A 24,085-nucleotide genomic window follows, 5' to 3' on the forward strand; every position below is an offset into this window, starting at 1 on the left:
ACTCTTTAAACAGGAATTTTCACCTACTTTTATGTAACATATGGTGGACATATTTGAGAGTTTGTATAAAATATATGAAAGGAACATTTCTAAATACTTTTGAATAACACATTTCAAAACCAAACCAAATTTCTTTCCACAATATTGACTTGGGGAACCAATCCTCTCTTCTAGATGTTTGCTACCTATTATCATTTGTCAACATTCTCATATTTATAATTTTTTAAGGTCAGGCTACATCATTTTACTTTCCTTACTGGGGCAATCAACAGCCCTTAGCATTATCTACGTGTTTAATTAAGATCATGTTTACTCAGCCTTAAAGAAGTTGTTGCATAAGAATGGACCCTTGATACTTAATTATGAAGGTGGAATGTTGTATTAGCAACTCATCTATCAAGAATCATTATTTGACCTATTAATAAATTCATAATTAAGTCAAATCATGTGCTTCTTTTTTAAAGAAATATTTTATACACTGTATTTTATGTTAATTCAAATTAATATCTTTCATGTTAATATAGGAATATTAAATATATCAACTTGCTGATGTTAATAAAAGAAATTATAAACAACAGATCTATATCCTGGAACTCTCACCAAAGTCATTTGCTAATTTGAGCAAACTGGCTAAAACACAGGCACAAAAATGGATATGTGTTATTTTTTACATTTAGTATTTTATCTAAATCATTTATGTAAATTTTCTATTGACATTCAATTATTAATTTATACACATATAAATTAAATGAATAAGAAATATCTATCAATTGATATCTACTGATATCGATATATCAATAGAAACAGTAATCTAATGAATATTTACATAGGGATATTAGTGAAGTATGCTGACTTAAAATTTAGAAAATGATATTTCTTAAAAATATTTTGATTAAATTTTCCTAAGACATATATAGAGTATAACTAGTCCAGTACCACAGCAAGGAAGTAGCCAACAATTTGTATCTAAAACAAGGAAAAACACAAACAAAAATTCCCACAATTATATCAGTTATTTAAAGCCTACCAGAATAAATGGATATTGAAAAAGCACTGATTTCAAAAATGTGATTTCAAAAAAAAAAATCTCAAAAAGAAATGTCTGACTAAAATGATGGCATCTACTGGTTTCTCCTCAAACCAGTCAATACTAAGGGACATCAACCCTGAATATTCATTGGAAGGACTGATGCTGAAGCTGAAGCTCCAGTACTTTGGTCATCTGATGCAAAGACCTGACTCATTAGAAAAGACCCTGATGCTGGGAAAGATTGGAGGCAAATGAGAAGGAGGCGGTAGAGGATGAAACAGTTAGATAGCGTCACTGACTCAGTGGATATGAATTTGAGCAAACTCTCGGAGACAGTGGAAGGCAGAGGAGCCTGGTGTGCTACACTCCTTGGGGTTGCGGAGTCAGACATAATTTAACGACTGAACAATAGCAACAATCCACTTGTGTGGTCAATATAATAACATAAAATATAAAAACAAGAACAAAGTTTATATTACATTCATCCCACGTTTGCCCATTGTCCAAAAAGATTTGTAATCTTTACAAATTGATGATTGTGAACGTAATTAAGGATGAAGAAAAATAGGATTCTTTACCTAATAACACAAGAGCAAGTTAGAGGAAGTTAAAAACAAGTTGCCTCAGAATTTGTGTTACACAAATCCTTAAATAGTTGAGGCATATCTTATTGACAAATGTGATGAACAATCAAAACTGAGGTTGTCTTCTCTAACCTCTATATTGATCTTTAGCATGAAGCTAGAGAGAGAAGTAAAATTTTTGAACCTCTCAAAATCAAACATGAAGCTTTAAACATGAAAAGTTCCTCAGCAAGGCAAAACTAGACTTTATAAGATGCAGGTCAAAGCAGAAATTTAGATATGTACACACATCTCTACACTCACAAAACAGGCTCTTGGCCTCTCAAATGAACTTATTTGTTGCTAATATTTTTAAGGGTAAAGAGGCATATTTTATATTATATTTAACCTTAAAGCACCTAGAGCTTAAGATTACACACACACACACACACACACACACACACACACACATATGAAAGTATTAGTCGCTCAGTCATGTCTGACTCTTTGAGATCCCATGGACTATAGCCCACCAGGTTTCTCTGCCCATGGAATTTTCCAGGCAAGGATACTGGAGTAGGTTGCCATTTCCTTCTCCATATATTAAGTGTGTGTGTGTGTGTGTGTGTGTGTGTGTGTGTGTGTGTATACTTTAAAAATACAGGACCTTATTGAGATATTCTGTACCTAACTTTTCAAAGCTGGAGAGGAGGGTGGTCATCCAATCTCATTGTCACCTACTTCTGGTATCTCTGAGAGTCACTTATTATTCTAAGCACCTGATTCAAAATAAATGAATTAAAATCTGCCTTTAACCCCAAAACAAGAGCACGCCTAGTGGACGGACCTGAATATTGACTATCTAGATTGCCACAGCACCTGGCACTACCCGCGTTAATAATGACGCTGGTGCAAAATGCTGAACTGACCTCTGTTGTCATTATTTACTTATCCAGGCATCGCACTCTTTTCCTGATGAAAGGGAGGAGCTCATAGCTAGCAGTGTGAGGCAGGCTGCCCTGGAGCTGGTGACCACACCATGCTCCTCTAACCCATAAAGTGATGAAGCAGTGGAGACATCGCCACTTGAGCCAAATCAAGGTCCCTTTCCTTTCAGCAGCACAACCAAGTTGAACCACGCTTGCTTTTTCTCAAGCCCTGTCAAGGTGGGAAAAACAGGTGCCATCCTACCACGCACAATGGGAACATCATTCCTACTGCAGCAGGAATATCTTAACTGAAAATTTACCTTCTTCTAACCGCTTGAGCTTGTAAAGTCCAGTTCAGCCTTAGGAATCTTTTTTTTTTTTTTTTCCTTCAGGAGCATGTTTATTGTGTTTGAGATGATACATCAGGAATCTTAAAGGTATTTGATTGCAAAAGTGAAACTAAAGAACCATTATGAATTCAAGTTCCAGCCATCCATTCCCTAAATACAATCTCTTTATTTCATTCTTTAAGAAGAAATGGAAGCCATCCACCCTGACGGTGCTTGGTTCTTAATGCCAAACCCAGGAACAGCCAATGCCCACAGAGTGCCTGCTTCTCCTCAGGACGCCCAGCCGAAAACCAGGCATGGGGCATGGCCTATGGACAACATGCTCAGTTTGCCCTCTCATCTGGCAAGGTGACACAAGGGCACAGATTCTTTACTTGCAAAATCTGAATGTAGCCCGAGAAGACAACCCTATACAACTTGAGACGACAGGAAAGGTAAACAGTGGACTACAACAGAGGCTGATGGTGCCAAGTGAGCCTTCCTTATTCCTCATTCCTCTGGTTCCTCCCTGGAAAGACCCGCCTACTGACAGACAACACACACACACACACACACACACACACACACACACGCCCAAGCTACAATTACTGCTGACCAGGAACCTGGGATCTGAGAAGAATGGAAGGTGGAAAGGTGATGACAGTATTTCCACGTGAGCAGGACCGTCTAGCCCCTGCGGGCTGGGAGGCAAGTCGGGTGGGGACACAAGCTCTGTGAGAAGACTGTCACAGCTGCACGAGCACCCAGGTGGAGACTCTTGAGCGTGACGGGAGGCCACCACCGGGAAGTATTTCCTTTGTCAGCACGGTGTTTTGGCTAAGGCAGGTGACCTGCGGATCACACAGGGTGCTCTCTGAGCTCACCAGGGCAGTTTCACAAGGAGCTCCTCAATCTTCCCGTGCCTGCCAACAGCGCCTTCATTTGTCAGGAACATGGAGAGACAAAACCATGCATTCTATTGTGTAAGTCAGGCCTAACTCAGAGTGAGGGACAAAGGACCGTGAGCTACCACCTGAGGGAAGGGGAAAGCGCCGTATGGACTTTCGGTCCAGAGGACCCATATTCTGTTGCTGCCTAGACTGTCCTTCTGCTCAGAGCTCCCTATGAAGGCTTTGGAGGGACATGTACACGTCTCACACCTCGATCTGTCACATCTCTCCTGGCAGAGGAACCAGTTAATTATCCTCTGACAGGGCTGTAAAAGCTGTGAGGCCCACCAGGCTGTGGCCTTCTGCAACAGCTCTGAGTGGCTGAAATGATGCTTAATTTTAAATTACAATCATCTGGGGACATGAATGCTGATTGTGTCTAATGGCGGCAAGACAAGCTGAGGAAGCGAAACCCCAATAGGCAGTCATTTCTAACGGTCGCCGCTGATGTGAGAGGTCACCACTCAGTAAGACAGAGGACTGACCATGGCTGTGGGGCAGGGGACTGCCAAGGAAGGGCCCCAGGAATTCCGAACAGCTAGGCTATAATTTATTAATTCATCTCGATGGGAAATTTGATAAATTTGCACAGGAGGCCAATTATAGACCAAAGCTGTACGGAATGTGAATATCTGTTAACTATATTCTGATACCTTAATAGAATCTGACACCGAACACTCTTTAAACAAAGAGGAAGGCAGAAGCAGAGGAAAACTGGGTGTGACCAGAGGGCAGAAATTATCCAGTTAATGTGCCATTGCTGAAAACATGTTATAAAACAGGCAAGCTTCCATTTCCTCATCTTTACAATGAAGGGGCTGGACCAGATCAGAGGCGTCATTACCTATTTTTGTTTGGTTTATGAAATTTTAAAAGTATCAAAAATACACAAAAAAATAACCAAACACTTCCTACCACCTGGAATATCAATGCTATCATTTTGTGATATTTATTCCTAGGATTTAGTAAATGTTACATATATATATATACTAAAGATATAGAAGGAAATGTACATTTTGCCATCCAAAATATCCAAATGAACAAACATTTTCCACTCCCCAACCAGGCAATTCTAAAACAATTGTGGCTGGTAGCTTTCCCATCCATTCTTGATATACTCATATACATATACAAATACCCAAGACAATGGCACCCCACTCCAGTACTCTTGCCTGGAAAATCCCATGGACGGAGGAGCCTGGTGGGCTGCAATCCATGGGGTCGCTAAGAGTTGGACACGACTGAGCGACTTCACTTTGACTTTTCACTTTCATGCATTGGAGAAGGAAATGGCAGCCCACTCCAGTGTTCTTGCCTGGAGAATCCCAGGGACGGCGGAGCCTGGTGGGCTGCCATCTATGGGGTCGCACAGAGTCGGACATAACTGAAGTGACTTAGCATAACAACATTTGTGTATGCATCTGTATTTACAGTACTGGTGCCATGTATCAGGAAAAACTGACCAAGACTTGGAATTGTGCAAAAGAGATGAATGGCTTTCCTTTCAGTAGCCGGGAGGACTTTGTGCAATGAACCCCCAAGAGATTATCTGGTTCTCTCAGGTGTATACCTTTCACTGTCTTTCTAGTGACTGCTGCTGCTGCTGCTAAGTCGCTTCAGTCGTGTCCGCCTCTGTGCGACCCCATAGATGGCAGGCCATCAGGCTCCCCCATTCCTGGGACTCTCCAAGCAAGAACACTGGAGTGGGGTGCCATTTCCTTCTAGTGACTAGGCTACCTTAAAACTCTGTAGGGGTTGGAGTTCAGTCGGAGAAAATGAGCAGTAACACAAGTGATTCTTGTTCACATTACTAGACCATAAAATGTCTAGTAAATTCATTTACTACACATAAATGAACTTTGTCTAGTACAAATACAGTTAATATCCATTCATAAAAAAGTAACTTCAAACATTTAATTTCATTGTCTTACAAAATATTAGCTAGTTTTATATTTGCTGTCAAATTTTATTTCATCATTTTTATTAAATATATATATAATGTCATATATATATTTTAACATATTTATTCACATATATATATATATGGTTTTCAAGATCTCTTACTGTTGTCTTCATTAATAAGCAAATTAAATCCTCAACACATATATTTTATATTTGTATGACCGTCACATTTCTGACTTTTTGGATAAATGGTACTTTAGCACAAACTATATATTATAGATATTCTATAACTTAATTTTTTCACTCAACATTATATTTTCAAGATTTTACAACAACATAAAGATGGGTTTAATTCATGCTTTTTTTATTCATTTGAAGCAGATTTTAAGATTCTTAAGATTGCTGGGAGAAATATCAATAACCTCAGATATGCAGATGACACCACCCTTATGGCAGAAAGTGAAGAGGAACTAAAAAGCCTCTTGATGAAAGTGAAAGAGGAGAGTGAAAAAGTTGGCTTAAAGTTCAACATTCAGAAAACTAAGATCATGGCATCTGGTCCCATCACTTCATGGCAAATAGATGGGGAAACAGTGGAAACATTGTCAGACTTTATTTTTTTGTGCTCCAAAATCACTACAGATGGTGACTGCAGCCATGGAATTAAAAGACGCTTACTCCTTGGAAGGAAAGTTATGACCAACCTAGATAGCATATTCAAAAGCAGAGACATTACTTTGCCAACAAAGGTCCGTCTAGTCAAGGCTATGGGTTTTCCAGTGGTCATGTATGGATATGAGAGTTGGACTGTGAAGAAAGCTGAGTGCCGAAGAACTGATGCTTTTGAACTGTGGTGTTGGAGAAGACTCTTGAGAGTCCCTTGGACTGCAAAGAGATCCAACCAGTCCATTCTAAAGGAGATCAGTCCTGGGAGTTCTTTGGAAGGAATGATGCTAAAGGTGAAACTCCAGTACTTTGGCCACCTCATGCAAAGAATTGACTCATTGGAAAAGACTCTGATGCTGGGAGGGATTGGGGGCAGGAGGAGAAGGGGACGACAGGATGAGATGGCTGGATGGCATCATTGACTCAATGGATGTGCGTTTGAGGGAACTCTGGGAGTTGGTGATGGACAGGGAGGCCTGGCGTGCTGCGATTCATGGGGTCGCAAAGAGTCAGACACGACTCAGCGACTGAACTGAAGTGCACTAAAATTATATATATCATGGACACTTCTTTTTTTCTTTGTGCAACATTAAGTATCTAGGCCTCTCTGTATTTGCAAATCTGATTGCAAAAAAGCCTTGAAAAGTATCTGTGAGACTAAATTTGAAAGAAAAATCATACACGCAACAGAAAGGAAATCTTCCTACAATTTCCCTTGGACACCTCTCTCTCATATCCTTAATTCCTTCAGATGCTGCCATGCCCTTCTCTCCATGTACGCCTTCATACTATTGTCTTCACCAGAAATGACTTTTTGTCTCTCACATGTAGATCAATCTGCCCTTCCCCTGGGCTGCTTCAAGTCTACAGCTCTGCCCCTTTTCCTGGACAGCACAACAAGGCCACAGCTGGCAGCCAGCTGGATAAGCTCTAGTCCCCCTGAGAAGGCAACAGGGAACAAAGCATTAATACTCCTGACTCTGTTATTTAGGTAAAGTTAAGTGAAAGTCACTCAGTCATGTCTAACTCTTTGTGACCCCATGGACTGTAGCCTGCCAGGCTCCTCTGTCCATGGAATTCTCCAGGAAAGAATACTGGAGTGGGTAGCCATTCCCTTCTCCAGGGGATCTTCCCAACCCAGGGACTGAACCTGGGTTTCCTGCATTGCAGGTGGAAACTTTACAATCCAAGCCACCAAGGAAGCCCAAGAATACTGGAGTGGGTAGCCTATCCCTTCTCCAGGGGATCTTCCCAACCCAGGGATCAAACCAAGGTCTCCTGCATTGCAGGCGGATTCTTTCACAGCTAAGCTACCAGGGAAGCCCGAGGTAAAGTTAAGACACTGTTAACATCTTCCCTATGCCCTGTGAAATTAGGGCTCCAACCAAGCTTCCATGAATTCATCCAACAAATTACTTTTTGAGTCCCTAATACATGCTAGGTACTATTCTAAACTATTTTGGGCTCCAAAATCACTGCAGATGGTGACTGTAAACACAAAATTAAAAGACGCTTGCTCTCCTTGGAAGAAAAGCTATGACAAGCTTAGACAGCATATTAAAAAGCAGAGATACTTTTTCAACAAAGGTCTGTCTAGTCTATGGTTTTTATGGTTTTTATCCAGTAGTCATGTATGGATGTGGGAGTTGGACCATAAAGAAGGCTGAGTGCTGCAGAATTGATGCTTTTGAACAATGGTGCTGGAGAAGACTCTTGAGAGTCTCTTGGACAGCAAGGAAATCAAACCAGTCAATCCTAAAAGAAATCAACCCTGAATATTCACTGGAAGGACTGATGCTGAAGCTGAAGCTCCAATACTCTGGCCACCTGATGCAAAGGGCCAACTCACTGGAAAAGACCCTGATGCTGGGAAAGATCGAGGGCAGGAAAAGAAGGGGGTGATGAGAGGATGAGATGGTTGGATGGCATCACCAACTCGAGGAACATGAGTTTTAGGAAAACTCTGGGAGACAGTGAAGCACAGGAAAGCCTGGCATGCTACAGTTCATGGGGTCACAAAGAGTCAGCAAGATTTGGCAACTGAACAACATCTCTTCTAAACAAACAAATATCACTGCTGTCCTCTAGAGACCTGCATTCTAGAGGAGGAAGATTATAAACACAATAAATTAGCAGAATAGGATTGGAGATAGTGATGGTATTTGTAGTACGAGAGATGGCAGTGGAGAAGAATGATGCAGACTGTAGGACACGGCAGTGGATGTGGGAATCACAGTTTCAAACAGGGGGTTAGGAAAAGCTGCACTGGGAAGGTGGTATTCGAGGAAGACCAGAAGGATGAGGGAGTGAGCATTCAGTGAGAGCAAAGGCCCCGAGGCAGCAGGGCTCCAGGAGCAGCTAGCAGGCCAGAGAGGAGGAGCGGAGCTGCTCAGAGACGAGCAGCAAAGAGGCCAATGGACAGAGGATGCGGCCCACTGTGGCAGCTCGTAGGCCACAGGACTGAGACGGGTTTTACTCTGGGCGAAAAGGGAAGCTGTCGGAAGGTTTTGAACACCAGCTGATCTTTGTTTTCAGAGAATCATTCTAACCAGAGGAAGAGGGAAGGAGACCAGCGAGAAAGCAGGTGAGCAGTGGTAGAAGTACCTTCTCATCTCCATGCCTCAACTCTAACATACAGCATTTCTTTTAAAAAGTCATGCCAAAAATCACCTCCAAGGTTCAATGCAAGTATGAGAGTGAGCCATACTCTTTCATACAGCCTCCGGAATGCTGGAGAAAGAGCAGGTAGGCAGCACTGTGCTGATGGCTGAGCAGATAGTGTCAGGCCTCTGCATACTGGCATCGGTGTAATAACCTAGTTTATCATTTTCTGGGGTATATTTTTATGAACACTTAGTACTGATGTTATCAGCTTGATACTTGAACTTAACTTTTCCATTAGTAGAAAAACTCCTTTTTAAAGACATTAATTATCATGGAAATGAATGACTGCTCATACAGTTTTCAGGTAGGAGCAAAAAATTTAGGCTAATTACATACCCAGAGGAAGGTATAGGTCTTGAAGCTTTCAAAAATTCTTAGGAAATTCAAGAGGAGTATGTATATGTATATGTGTGTGTATATATATATATGTTACTATATACAGTACTTCTTAGAAATATATCTAATCCATTAAGATAAGCCCTTGGTGAGATCTAGCCCAACTTTCCATCTTTGTAGGGGAAGAGAGATGGCTGAATATATAGATATTGGCAAGATGCTATTCAATGCAATAAACATTTATGGAATGTCTATTCCTATGTACTAAGTACTATGGGAAATAAGAAAATGAAGAAAAACTCTCAAAGTGTTTAAAGTGTAAAAGAAGAGCTAAGACTGATTCACAGATAACTGTATTCTTAGGCAGAATCTGGCAGAGATGTACAAACAAAAATATGCTGCTATCTAAAGTGTGAGATAAAACCTCCATCAGCTCAGGATTTTAGAGTGTATACTCAGGAGGGCAAACTGTTCCTCCATTTCATAGGTCTTCCCTAAACAACCCCTTAAACTCAGTGATCTGCCTGACACAAACATTTTAAACCTATTTCGTCTTAATTATTCCATTTTGCGGCTACTGCAAAGCAAGATACATGAACACAGCTAACTCTATGTGGCTGACATGGTGAGCTCCGATGTCATATGTGAGCATGTGACGGATGGGTGGGCTGACACACACCATGTTGCACCAGTGACCCTGACAAGCAGAGCATCCACTCTGCTGTCACTCATTCATTCAGTAAACATAACCAGGGATTCCACCTGGAGTTTACAGTCTAGAGATGGGGGACAAGTTCCTTGAGGTCAAAGATTGTATTTTATACATAGTAAATCTCTTTGGATACTCAGAAAATAAAAATGATTTGAATACAGATTCAGTAAATATTTTTGAATAACTACATACAGTTCCTGCCTTTAAGAAGTTTCTAATTTAACTTGGAGGACACACATAGTCTAATCTATAAGACTAAACTGATCCAAGATGATATTACAGTTAATTCTACTAGTTTGATCAAGGCCATGTATAACTGAGAAAACACAAAGAACTGACAGCTTTATATGATGTGAAACATCTTACTGAGAAAATCTACATACATGTCACTCTGAATAAAACAAAATGGGATAATCGGTGGAGTTCAGAGGGGGGCATAATATAATGGTCAAAGTCAAGCAGGAGCTGATAATAATGTGGGATTTATGGTAGCAACATTAAGTCCAACTGCTGAAAATGCTAGAAGTAAAAAATAATTAAAGTGAGAAGACTCTCAATACCTGTTAATTTTTGCAGTGGAATGTATCTGCAGCATGTGTTATAGGACATACCTAGACTCGTGTCCCCCAGGAATCCTAAGACACCAGGGCAAGTCATCTATTTGAATGAAGACACTTAAAGCCTGGAACAGTCAATGAAGAAATGAATTCTGGACTTTTGATTAGTCACACAGAGTGTAATAGCTTAAACCTCATGAAAGGCACATACTAAAGACTGTACTTGAGACGAAGGTGTGGAGAAAATGCTGCAAAGGTAAGGTCAAGAGTTGAAGAGCATGTGCTGTATCTTGGTAGACTGCTCCAAAGGTTGATCTGGCCACACATTGTCTGGAGTCATTCAAAATTATGGTCTAATCTGTGCTGCTATCACCTGGCTGGGCTGACCTCTGACTGGGCTATCAAAGAGGCAATGAGAGTCAGCGTGGGGAGGGACAGAGGTGGTGGCCCCAATTTTATAACTGGGTAAAGGGTCATAAAAACAAACAGCTTTTTAACACACAAGCCTTTGGTTGTTCTCAGGACAGCTTTGGTCAGGGACCAAAGGTAAGTCTACAGACATGTTTGAGAGTTAAGGAAAAATAAACAAAATACAAACTCATGTTCTTTTAAACCTCTTGTGTTGTGGGGGTGGGGGATGTACATGACACATTTTTTTAAAGTTTCCATGTTTCATATTCAGCATGGATAAAAGTCACAACTTGATACACTTTATTTACTAAGCAGCAGAAAGCCAAGTACAAAAATCACTTTTCATGAATTTAATAGCATTGGATTTTTCTCAGTTGGCCAGTGTTATACAAAGATATTAAAAAAAAAAAAATTAAGAAAGTAGTGGCAACACCAAACTAGAGAAAATACAACAGCTTAAGTCTAATGTTCCATTCTCCTTTCTGGAAATACTATAATGACATTTTACTATTAACTTCTTTCCTCTGTACCTAGTACCTCCTGCTTTATGGCTTTAAAGAAATGGTCACCAGCTCTATAAATCTGGATTGAAAGATTTTCTTATATTCAAATCTTACTTGAACATATATGCAGCAGCCGAAGTGATACACTATTATTTTACCCACTCCAGGGTCTCCATATATACAATGAATCTGTTTAATTCGCTACATCTAGAAATACTGAATTTGGTGGATATGTTTCACTGTGAAAGTGCTGGTCACTAAGTAGCACCCAACTCTTTCCTATCCCATAGACTGGGGCCTGCCAGGCTTCTCTGTCCATGGAATTCTCCAGGCAAGCATACTGGAGTGGGTAGCTATTCCCTTCTCTAGGAGATCTTTCTGACAGGGATCAAACCCAGGTCTCCTGCGTTGCCTGCAGATTCTTTACCATGTGAGCCAGCAGGGAAGTCCGTGCTTCACTCTCGTAGGGTAATTTAACCACAAAGCTAAACATGACCCATACAATCAGTTCCCCCTTTTTGGTTCAGAGGATTCTGGGCCCACTCCAATCTGACCCACAAAAAGGGAGGAGGAGTTGACTTCTGTCACCACTGGATTTCCTTTTATGACACTTGACAGAAATTTATGTCAAGCCCAGAATGAACAGCAAGACTGTATAACGCCCTTCCAACTGGAAAGCATTTTGCATTTACAGCAATTTGGCATAATGCTTTGCTCACAAGTGAACTGTCTCTGATTCCTGCGCCTCCACAGTCAGAACACAAACAGACACACATGGAAAGCCCACATCTGAGCTCTACTTTGTGCTTTTCTGTGAGGAAACGTCAGGTGGCAAAAAGCCAGCCCCTTTCTGTTCAGTATGTTTTGTTGCTGGCTGTGCCCAACTCAGAATCTTGCAAAATGACATTCTGCTAATGACAGGAATGTCAAAGCTGTGATAATGGGCACAAGTGGAAGAAAATGTTTCCTAAATGGAAAAACAACAGGAAAACTGCCAAATGGATATTAAAATAAGTCGCGTGTTCCTTCCATCCTTAAGTGTTGAGTGCCCTACTATTCATGGCCAACATGAAAGGAAGAGCAGATCTCTAAGGAGGAAAGAATAGCCCAACTTGATGAAAAGCACAGAAAAAAAAAACCAAGAGGTCAAGGAAATGTTTTCCTTTAATTAACTTGACAGATGCCTTTTCTTTTCCTCATTTGCATCCACTGATGTTTTCTTAGTCTCTCATCTTGCAAAGATGAAATTGGCCACAAGGAACCAATTCTGTATCTAAAGACAGGAGGGCTGGGATGATACCAGAAGATGCTGGTCTTTAAATTGCTCAGTACTCAGTCTGGGTAATGAATGAAGTCTCCTTGCTCTTGCAATTTGTGGGCTGAGCCACAGAATTTTACCTCTGGAAGATGATGTAATGACTTCCAAGGCAGCACCACCAACTTGTGGCAAATAAGGCTTAGGAAAGGAGGTCATGTGGGCTCCCACAACCAAGGCACACTCAAAGTTAGAAATATCTGCATTAGACACAGAAATGCATTTAACTACGTCTTATGTATTACACATTCCACAAAGGAAAAGGTAGTTCGGTTTTAGATTTCACTGATTGTCTATTTCTTAGAAGAGTACAGTTATAAAATACAAGAACTTGCCATTGATTGGTAGAGCTAGTTTTAAATTGAGGTCATTTACTGATCTGTAGACTAGGGGTAAAAATTTGAACTACCTCTGAGGGTTAAGTAGAAATGAAATGAGATAACGCATGTGAAGAAAGTATCAGAGTGCTTGGCAAAATGAGTACTTCATAAATATAAGCTGTCAAAAGAAAACATTTTGTGACATTTAAAATGGATAACCAACAAGGTCCTCCTGTATAACACAGGGAACTCTGCAATGTTACGTGACAGCCTGAATGGGAGGGGAGTTTGGGGGAGAATGGTTACAAGTATAGCTACGGCTGAGTCCCATTGCTGCCCACCTGAAACTACCACAACATTGTTGATCGGCTACACTCCAATGTAAAATACAAAGTTTTAAAAGAAAAAAAATTAAGAAAGAAAACATTTTGGTCTTTCTTTCTTCAATACATCCTTTCATGGATATATGCTTTCCTATATAGAATGTTACATTAAGGCTCTTCCCCCAAGGATTGGAGAACAAGATGCACAAGATTGCCCATAGAATTAACTTCTAAAATCAATACAATGAATTATGCAAGAGCTAAAGAGGCTGGCTCCAAGGCAGCAGACTTGACAATAAATGTAAATATTAACACAGTTATAGAAAGACTGTAACAATAAGAAGGGTGATTGATTAGCTGTAGAAACATAGGAAAACAAAAACTGCAAAACCACAAGTCAACTGTGCCTCCAAGGGCTTCAAATCGGCACCCTCAAGGTGAAGGGCATGCAAGGGATTGAACCCAACACAGACTTCATTTCAGATCAACTCTCAAAATCACATGCATCCATCCACCTCTGCTCGATGCCATGGATCTTGTAAGCCAGCTAACGTGCCTGGCTCTGCTACCATATCCCCCGAGCCACCTTCTGCCTACTTCAGGGAGAGATCTGCCCAAAAGTGAATAACAAGAACAATAATGACAACTGCTAATTTAGGCTAAATGTCTTTTAATGCAAGACAAGAAGCAACCGTTTAATCTGCATGAGAATCCTGAGGTAAGACTTATATTTCTCCACATCTGACAGACTTGAAAGCTGAAGAACTGAGAAATTCAGAAACTTGCCGAAGACCACACAGCTAACAAGTGGTAGGAGAGGTATCCAAACGCAGGCAGTGTGCCTTCAGAGCCTGCGTTTTTAGCCATTTTGTAAAAATCTCTATAAAGCAAAGAGTAAGAACTTTGACGAGTCTAAACCCCGTACCAGTTATCTGTCCTCGCTGTAAATTAATGTCTCAGCATTTCTGGTCCTATACATAAATCAGTGAGCTTACTAACCACAGACCCATGCCAAAGACATGGGGCTGCTCTTGGGATACCAACAAACCGGGTTTTTGAGCCTGTAGCCTGGCAGTCAGATAGATGAGGTAGATCAAGTTAATAAGCTTCATACTCAGGTTGTGAAGTTTTTCTAGGAGCAGAAAGCCTGGCCCAGGTGGACAGACACCCCAGTGTGTCCTGTGATATATTTGTACATGGGGGTTTCCCAGGTGGCTCAGTGGTAAAGAATCTGCCTGCAAGGCAGGAGACACAGGTTTGATTCCTGCGTCGAGAAGATCCCTTAGAGAGGGAAATGGCAACCCACTCCAGTATTCTTGCCTGGAAAATCCCATGGACAGAGGAGCCTGGCAGCCTACAGCCCATGGGGTCACAAAGAACTAGACACGACTGAGCACACACACACACACATATTTGTACACGCAGTTATCAGGCGCACAGAAGACAGACAAGTAAGATGTCACGATTTGGACATTCCTTTCTCTGCAGTGTATTCTTAAGGATCCGAACGCAGATGAATGAACCGGCACGTAGACTATCCATTTCAAGCAGGCATTTCCTCCTTATCCCTTCTCAAACCAGCTGGTCTAGTCAGACACAGCTAGGGAAGGGACTTGTGTTTAAGCATGTGTGATTCATATTCTTTTGTTAAATTGTTTCTTAGTTAAGACTTTAAAATTAGATCCAAGTTTCTGGATCATATCCTCGTTAACATGGCGTGGCTTTTTTCTTTTTTTTTTCTATGTCTAGATATCTGACCCTTTAAGGATTAGATAACACAGAAATCAGGAGCTGTGGTGTGAAGCCTCTTTGTATGTACTGGTCTTAGAGGAAAGGAGGATATTATAATATACATTAGGAAGTGAATTTAGCCAGCAGAAGATCTAAAACATATATATATATATATATATATATATATATATATATTGAGATAAGCTTTTTTAAAAAAGAAGGATTTATAAATGATGTGTCTCAAAATACAACAAACTCAACATTATAAAATGTACACATTTACCACTTCTATAAACCTGTGATCCCCAATCTTAGATCCTTCTATTGTACTTATTCTTTCAGGATGTCATTCCTTTGGTCCGGCATCTTCCCTTATTTTTTAAAATTAAAGTGTGTTAACTTCAGGCGTACAACAAAGTGATTCAACCCCATAACATCTTGTGGAAAAACTCGAATGAACTCTTTGGCCAACTATATACATACATACATTTTCAGATTTTTTGTGCTAATAGGTTATTACAAGATATTGACTATCGGCGCCTGTGCTACACAGTAGGTCCTTGCTGTTTACTCATTTTATAGAGAGCAGTGCGCATCTGTTAGTCCCTAACTTGTAACTGCATCTTCCTCCATTCTTACTTCCCAAAGACCTCCCAGACTCTGCGAGAGCATGTATGCCAATGTGACTGTGGAAAGAGGTTTCAGTGAATTGTGTGAATTACATTAAAACTATGGCAGGAGTTCAGACAAGGCAGAGCGCCAGGAAAGCGTCATTTCCTAAGGAAAAGTTTACTGCTGGCTTCACCTACCTTCAAATCACCATCCTGCCTCTTATGGGCATGGCCACCTATTTCTCACAGGGTCAGCCTTGTGTTCAAAGAGGTGACCTCATCGTCCCAGCCTGGAATTTGGCCCTTATTAGTAAGTACCCTGAGCTCCAGAACAACACAGGCACTCCGCCTCTTCACCACATTCACCAGCCATCCCACTTCAACTCATTCTGCATTCCCTGCACGCAGTGACTCAGAGAGATCGTCTTCACTGTGTTCCTGGACTCCAGTTTATTACAGTTATGGAATCCCTGACCTTCACAGGAAAACATTTCAAAGGAGAAATTCAAAGTAGAGAGAGATGGCACCCAACTGTGTAACATTTCCATATTGAAAAGGATCCAGTGTAACCTGCCCACCTGAAATTAAACTGCATATCATGAGTAGAATTAAGACACTTCAACTTACTGAAAACAAATCATTGACACTAAGAAAGAAATGAATGTGAACTCTCCCACTGGCTACTTAGGCTTACCTTTTTTCTAAACAGACCCTCAATCCTATTGAATGGGAAACATACGTATGAAAACAACAAGCTAAATCATCAGGAAAATAAAATCTGTCTATAGCTACCAAGTGAGTCAGTCCTTTGACTTTGTGGCCACCTCACATTTTCATTTACATTATAATCATAAAATTGTAGGGTTCACTTATATAACAAGAGTGTTTTCTGCTTCGATGTCAGATTATTAGCTACACTGTTTAGTACAGCAGGTCCAAAAGTTTATGAACTCACCCAAGGATATGTGTGCATGTAAGTCACTTCAGATGAGTCTGACTCTCTGCGATCCTATGGACTATAACCCACCAGGCTCCCCGGTCCTTTGGATTCTCCAGGCATGAATACTGGAGTGGGTTGCCATGCCTTTCTCCAGGGGATCTTCCCGACCCAGGGATTGAACCCTAGTCTCTTACGTTGCATTGGCAGGTGAGTTCTTTACCATAGCGCCCTTTGGTAAGCCCCACACACTTATAGAATAAGGAGCAAAAACACTGCACTATCAGCCAATCAGCCTCAAGGACAGTACCTCAAAACTGTATGTTTGGCAGAAATCAGCACGAATCTGTAAAACAATTATCCTTCAATTAAAAAATAAATAAACACTGTGATGTTCTTCAAATGACAAAAACCGTGTCTCATTTTACTTAAAAAAAAAATCACACATTGAGTTATGCCTTTTGCATCTGAAAGCATCAATACTGTAAAATAATATTTAAACAGCAGACGAGTGGTGAGCAATAGGTCCTATCACCTTTCTGCACGCTGGGGACTAGCACTTGGTGACCACCAGTTTCACAAGACAAAGTTATCTCCTTCCCCTCCTCCAACAACACCGCCATCCACTTGATTTTCTTGTTTTAACTCAACTTGTTTTTCTGATGTGCAGTTTGATCACATCACCAAAACCCGCAAGAGTTTTTAGAGTCTCTGACCCAGGCCGAGGGAAGACAGTTACCAGGACCCCAAAGAAGATGTGCTTATGAGTTTGCAGTCAGGAAATCTGGGGAGGGAGACATTTCCCTGAGTTTTTAAATAGCTCCATTGTTTAACAAGGAGACATTGTGTATTTGAAAGAACCAAAAAAAAAAAAGGCCTACCCAAGGTTTGACAGAAACTAGGCAGTCGATGTTTAAAAACAAAAAGACTAAAGACCAAAATGAAATAAACATACAATCACCTAAATTAGAAACGCAACTGTTAAAGAACGCTTTCAGTTATCCAGGTAGGCAAATTATTACTTAGTTTAAGGCATTTTCTCAAGTAAGTAGAGATAGTAAAGATTATTAACATGGCAACAACTTTATCATTGAGAAATGTAAAATAGGAAATGAGTGGTTAGGGGAGGTCCCAGGAAGATTATGTAACGTGTCCATAATACGCTGTTAAACCAAAGCATAATTCCAATAAAAAAAAACTTAATTATTTTATTGCAGTAAAGACCAGTAGAACCAATAATTAATATTTGTGTTCTAGCTGAAAAAAATATACTGGCAATGAGTCTGGCCCCAAAGTTAGGAAGAATTACTGGTATATTAATTATAAATAACTCTATCCCCCAGTCCTCATTGTTACCACCTTGCTTCAGAGATTAGTCATTTTTCGACTGTTAAAACTTCCTTTCAGAAAAAGAACTTTGATTAGTTTTCTACCTCTTCATGTAACATATGATTTAAGCCCAACAAGATTAATCTCTAACTCAACTATGTGAAAGAGTTAATCAACTTGTAGAGAAATGAAGAAAACTACTTCCCTAACCTTTTAAAATGTGTTTTAAAAATTGATAAGACTCAGAAATAGAAATAGGGTTGGCCACTTTTCTTAGGACAGCTCATTCTGGGGTCATTCCATCCTCCAAACACTTTTTATGTCCTAAATGAAATATGTATTTTAAAGAATCCACCTCACAATAAGGACCTACTCTGCCCTAGCCTGGCCTTGAAAGACAAAAAGTCCAGAATTGAGGGAAGACAAGGTGGCCCAAGAAGGTCCAAGGACTGAGGCTGACAGGCGACTGGGACCTGCAACAAAGGCTCTCTGCTCACCCACTCACCTCTCTCTTAAGATCACTAACAATCACCTAGAATTAACTGCCTCCTCTCTGTGAAAGTTCCTTTTTGTTTCTAACCAAGCCAAGACACCACCTCCCCTCCCCCACCCCAGACACATGTGTCTTTTCAGACCTTTTCCTGAGCTGGCAGAGAACAAAGGATGATGTGGTCTTGATGATCAGCCTTATTCTCCTAAAAACCCCGAATGAAGTAGCTAAATAAGCTATGCTACAACCACAAGATGGGATATTTTTCCCAAAATGCTTGCTTACAATGGTGGAAAGTGGAGAGTCCAAAGCTTGACACCAAATATGCTCAAAATACACAGGAAGCGAAGACCATGGACTGGAAGGAAATGTACACAAATAATAATGGCGAGTACTCCTCAGTGGTGGGAATAGGGGAAGATGTGTGTGTCCCTGCACTTTTGTTTACAAAAAAATTCACTATGAACCCTGCACCCTCTTAATCTGGAAAAAAAATGTATGTGTTAGAAACAGAAACAGAGCCTTTAAACACACTGCTCACCACCATTTCCAGAAGGAATGGAGAGAGGCAGAGGGTGATGACAAAGTACCCCTAACAGGGTCATTTACTGAGATATTAATTAGTGGTATTCTTTCTACTGGAGAGGAATGAAAGGTAGGTTTTCCCTCATTCCAAAAAGTCTTTGTGTTCACAGTGTGGGCTCCTATGCCTTAGAAGGTCTTTAACAGGTTTTGGATTCAGTGGCAGTAGAAGTCAGGAAGAGCCAGAAGGCACGTTTCCCCCAGGTGGCCGTTCCCTAAGGATGCGAGAGCCTGTGAGTGAGGCTCCTACAGGGCGAGGGCAGGGAGGAGCTGCCCAAGCCTAGAAGACAAGGGTGCGCTTCCCTGAGGCCAAGGCAGGAAAGCGGGAAAGCGAGAAGGCTCATGTGCCTGGTGGTGTATCTGGCCATGTGACCTGTGTCCACTGCTTTTCAAGCAGGGCTTCAAGAGGTACGTGGTGATAGAGTTAGGAACAGGAGCCACGTTTGCTTTGCCAGTGCCAGTTAGAGACGTTCTTACCCAGTATAGGCGTCTCGTGTACCCATACCCCAGCTCAGACCAGGTCTCACCATTTCATGTGGGCTTCAATTAGAAGTGACATAGGTGAGTAGGAAGTCCCTGCTGGTTTCCAATTGACCATTTCAGAAAGGCCAAGAAGCTACAGTATGGCATTGAAGAAAGAAGTGAAAGTGTCAGTCGCTCAGTCATGTCCAACTTTTTGTGACCCCCATGGACTGTATAGCCCCCCAGGGTCCTCTGTCCATGAAATTCTCCAGGCAAAAATACTGGAGTGGGCTGCCATGCCCTCCTCCAGGGACTCTTCCTGACCCAGGGATCAAATCCAGGTCTCCTGCATTGCAGGCAGATTCCTTATCATCTGAGCCACCAGGGAAGGCCCAGTAGAAAGAATACCACAAATTAGTATCTCAGTGAATGACCCGGTCATAGGTACTTTGTCATCAAGTCTCTACCGCTCTCCATTCCTCCTGGGAATCATGGTGAGCAGTATTTTTCAAAAGCACCTGTTTTTCTTTACAATGCACACATATTTTTTCCAGATTTAGAGGGTGCAGGATTCATAGCTAATTTTTTTGTGGTGATGGTTTCATGGGTGCATAATTCTCCAAACTGATCAAACTGTATACATCAAATACTCACAGCTTTTTCTATGTCAACTCTACCTCAATAAAGTGACATAAAAAAAGAAAAGAAAAGAAACAACTCAACAGCTATAGTAGAAAAAACAGCACACCAGATCCCCTTGGTTGGGAAATACCAGCCAGTTCTAACTCACAGCAACCCAAAATATCAGTAAGGTCTCTCTTAGGAAATCATCCGTAAATTACATTTTATTGTTTTAGCAAAGGCACAGCCCTCCTCAAAATGTGATTTCAAACATGAAGCACAGAATGTTGACCATACAGTTTTCTAAGGGCAGGAACTGTTTATGCCCTTTTAATTACAATCCAATGGCTGCTGGTTGCATAGTCACAGTTGGTACTAATCAAAGCTGGGCTCGGCCCAACTTTAATAGTTATTAATGATGTGGGGAGGACACAGCTAAGACTTTGGCAGGCTTGGTCGGCTCAACAAATGGTAAAGCCAAAAGGAATAAGGTCTCCTTGACTTAAAATGCCAATAACAGCCCCACATATAACTCAGAAGTTGCAGAGGTTTGAAAGTAAATGCAGGTCATCACAATGGTTCCCTCAAAATCAGCAAACCTTCTGAGGAATCTTTCTTTTGCTTATAAATTCACCCCCCAGGCATTAGAGGAATACACTCGTTAATGAAGATTATCCTTTTAGAATATCCACAGTGTACACGATTTCTATAGTGGTAGACATAACCAGCTACTCTAAAACAACAAAGAATTCTATAGACATCATCTTTCCCCAGCATTCATCATTAAATCTATTCATTCCTCTTAGAGATCTAATTACTGAATTTATGTTCAAGTGGAATTCTTGCATATTGCATTGGAATATTGTCTTACGTTAAATTTGCAGAAAACCTGCAAAGCTGAAGCTGCAATGCTGAACTAACTGGAATCATACTGTCACATGTAAGAAAGCATAAAGCTTCTAGTATTGGAGTTAGTGATGTGGAACATTTCACCTGTTATTACACAGCCTGAGATCTTAGGAAAGCCACCTAGTTCTCATCGCAGAGCTCGTGGCCATAGAACCAGTGGAAGAAAAACCTAAATTAGGAATCCAGCACCACAGGGAGGGTGGAAGGACCTGTGGTTTTGCAATCACTGTTTCATAACCCTCGAGCCCCACCCAAATGCCCACAAGTGTCACTGGGCATGGACCCCATTCCCTCCCCTCCTGAATCTTCTCCAAAGATTGCAGAAATGCCATGCTTTTGTGGTGACAGGGATCATTTTAATCAGGCTAGGAGTTCAGGGCCCAGACAGGCTAATTCGATTTTCAACATCTTACATAAAAAGCAGCTTAGCAGAAAACATCTGAATAAGCTCCAAGGAACAATGCCAAATTCTCAGGTGTGGCTTCTGATGACACCACAACAAAAGATATAAGCCTTTCAGGTAAGTGGTTTTAAATGAAGAGACTGCACAAAGCCAGATAAGACATTGTATACTAAGTCCCTGGCCAACTGAGGCTTATGTTCTAATCTCTATTGGAAAAGTGTTCTGGTGTGAAGAATAAAATACCATGAAGGGTCTCCTTCACTGAGAACCAAATAAATAAAGAGGGTGCAGCTATAATGAATGGCCATAGAGTGCAAAATCCTGTTCTCAGATGTCATTGTTCATGTGCCTCTCCCGATGAATCCGTATGTAGATGAGGATCCACCATGTCATATTATTTGACAACAAACTGATACTTTCCTTTGAAACAAACTTATTTTGCTTATCATAGAAAATGGCTGCAAAAGCAAAGATAAAGGTGACGACTGTAAGGAGAAAATGAAAACAAGCAAACTGTCTTTCCACAGTAGAGTCAAAGTTAATCAACTCATCCATAGAGCAAAATCTAGATCATTCTACAGTGAAAAAACTCACAGGGCACCACAGATCTTTGCCGCAGCACTACAACTCTGCTTAACCATCACTCAGTTACTTTAGAATGGACTGCTTCACTCACAACGTTGACCAGAAGTGTCTATCTCCTGGTGAAAAAGCGCAGAACATTTTCTAGAATATAACACCATGTCTAGGCTGCAATGTATCACAGCAAACTAGCCCAGTCTGATCTTGAGTTTCTTCTCTATGAGTTTTCCCCAAAAAGGAGTGGTATCTACAACAATCTGAAAAAAGCACAGAGAAATTAAGATCCAAATAAAGCAGTGCTCACAACTCCAACAGTGAGCAGAGAACAAAACTCTACTTTATTATTTTAATGTTAATAGCTGCCACTTTTTTAAAAGTGCTATTAAGTCAGCATGAATTTCGTTTTTTAAGGGTGAGTTGTTCACGGTAAAAAACTAAATAACTGCCAAGAACAAGATAGGTTTCAAAAATACTATTCTACTCGTCAAATGCTGGTTTCCATTTACTTCTCCATATATTAACTTTAAGTAAGACTGTTCATTCCTAATCTGAGAATGTGGTTAGACTCGGGCAAAAAATATTCATATACTAAGACATACAATGATTATCTTAGATAATGCTGGACTGAAATATATCTTTTGAAATTGTACATATGGTCTATCACTTTTAATACTTTGAAGTCTGTGCAACAGTGGACATGAAGTCAATAGCAGTGAATCTGAGCTACTGTATGTTGTTTGTAGTTGCTACACATGTGTGTTTCTGTATCTGTGCTTAATAATTAAAAATATATAAGACACATCACTTTCTTTTTCTGGAGTTTAGAATCATATTTTTCTCAATAAATTCTTTCACCATTTCCATGAAGTTCGACAGTATATATGTGACTGCATAAAGTGAGAGCAGCAAGAATAACGCTGAAAGCAACAAAGTCAGGTAAGAAGTAATTCTAATTTGGGTGTTGGCATGGAATGTTCTGCTTCCCTGGTGGCTCAGCTGGTAAAGAATCCACCTGCCATGCGGGAGACCTGGGTTCAATCCCTGGGTTGGGAAGATCCCCTGGAGAAGGGAATGGCTACCCACCCCAGTATTCTGGCCTGGGGAATTCCATGGACTATATGGTTCTACACACAGTGGAATGTTCAGTTAAAATGATGTTTAAACTGGTTTACTCTAAAATGACTGCATGGAGTCCTTTTACTAGGGGTTGTAAGGTTCCTGCAGGCAAGCATCTTACTGTTTTTGTGACCCTCGTACAATACCTGACAGAAAAGCTGATTAAACCTTGTTGGATAAATAAGTAATCTCTAAGAATACGCTAATAAAACTGAGAAAAGGAAAATTTTGCTGAAAATGGGTGAGAAGTTTGCTCCCAGCAAACTCTGGCATAATAAACCTTCCTTTCTTAAATTAGTAAAAGTTAACCATTTTATAGTTTCTCCTCAAAAGCCAAGAATCTTCACTAGAAAGCAGAGATCGTGGGTCAGGATGACCTGAGAGCTATACAAAGTCAGATCCTATCCCTGGCCTCTAGGGCTGAATCTAAAGCAGACAGCAAATACAACAGGATAATCAACATATTTAGGTAACTGTAAATATTATAAAAGAATCTGTAGGCTAAGGGGTTAAAGTTGCAGTGAAGCAAGGGTTTCTGGAAGGGGGACAGATGGCTTTTGACAAATTAGCACACCTTCAATGCAAGAGACAGAAGTAGGTCACAATGAGTAAGTGAATTTTCCACTGACTCATTTCCACATGTATCATGGGCAGCAAAGGGTACCAGTGATCTGAGTCTCCACCTGGAAGAGCTGTACAAATCAGAACTCTAAGGAAAGAAGCTAGAACTAACAGTGACTCTGTGGGGAGAACCGCCATCCTGACCTAGAAATAGGTCAGTAGGCAGGAAGGCCAATAGGCT

The 24,085-nt window shown here is 40.7% G+C and overlaps 1 protein-coding gene across 17 annotated transcripts in view; it reads right to left on the minus strand.

Annotated features, from left to right (window-relative positions):
* MAST4 (microtubule associated serine/threonine kinase family member 4) overlaps positions 1-24,085 on the minus strand; it is a 613,695-nt gene that overhangs the window by 124,019 nt on the left and 465,591 nt on the right. The window lies entirely within an intron of this gene.

Source organism: Bubalus kerabau, chromosome 18 (genome assembly GCF_029407905.1).
Source record: "Bubalus kerabau isolate K-KA32 ecotype Philippines breed swamp buffalo chromosome 18, PCC_UOA_SB_1v2, whole genome shotgun sequence".
NCBI classification, from domain to species: domain Eukaryota; kingdom Metazoa; phylum Chordata; class Mammalia; order Artiodactyla; family Bovidae; genus Bubalus; species Bubalus kerabau.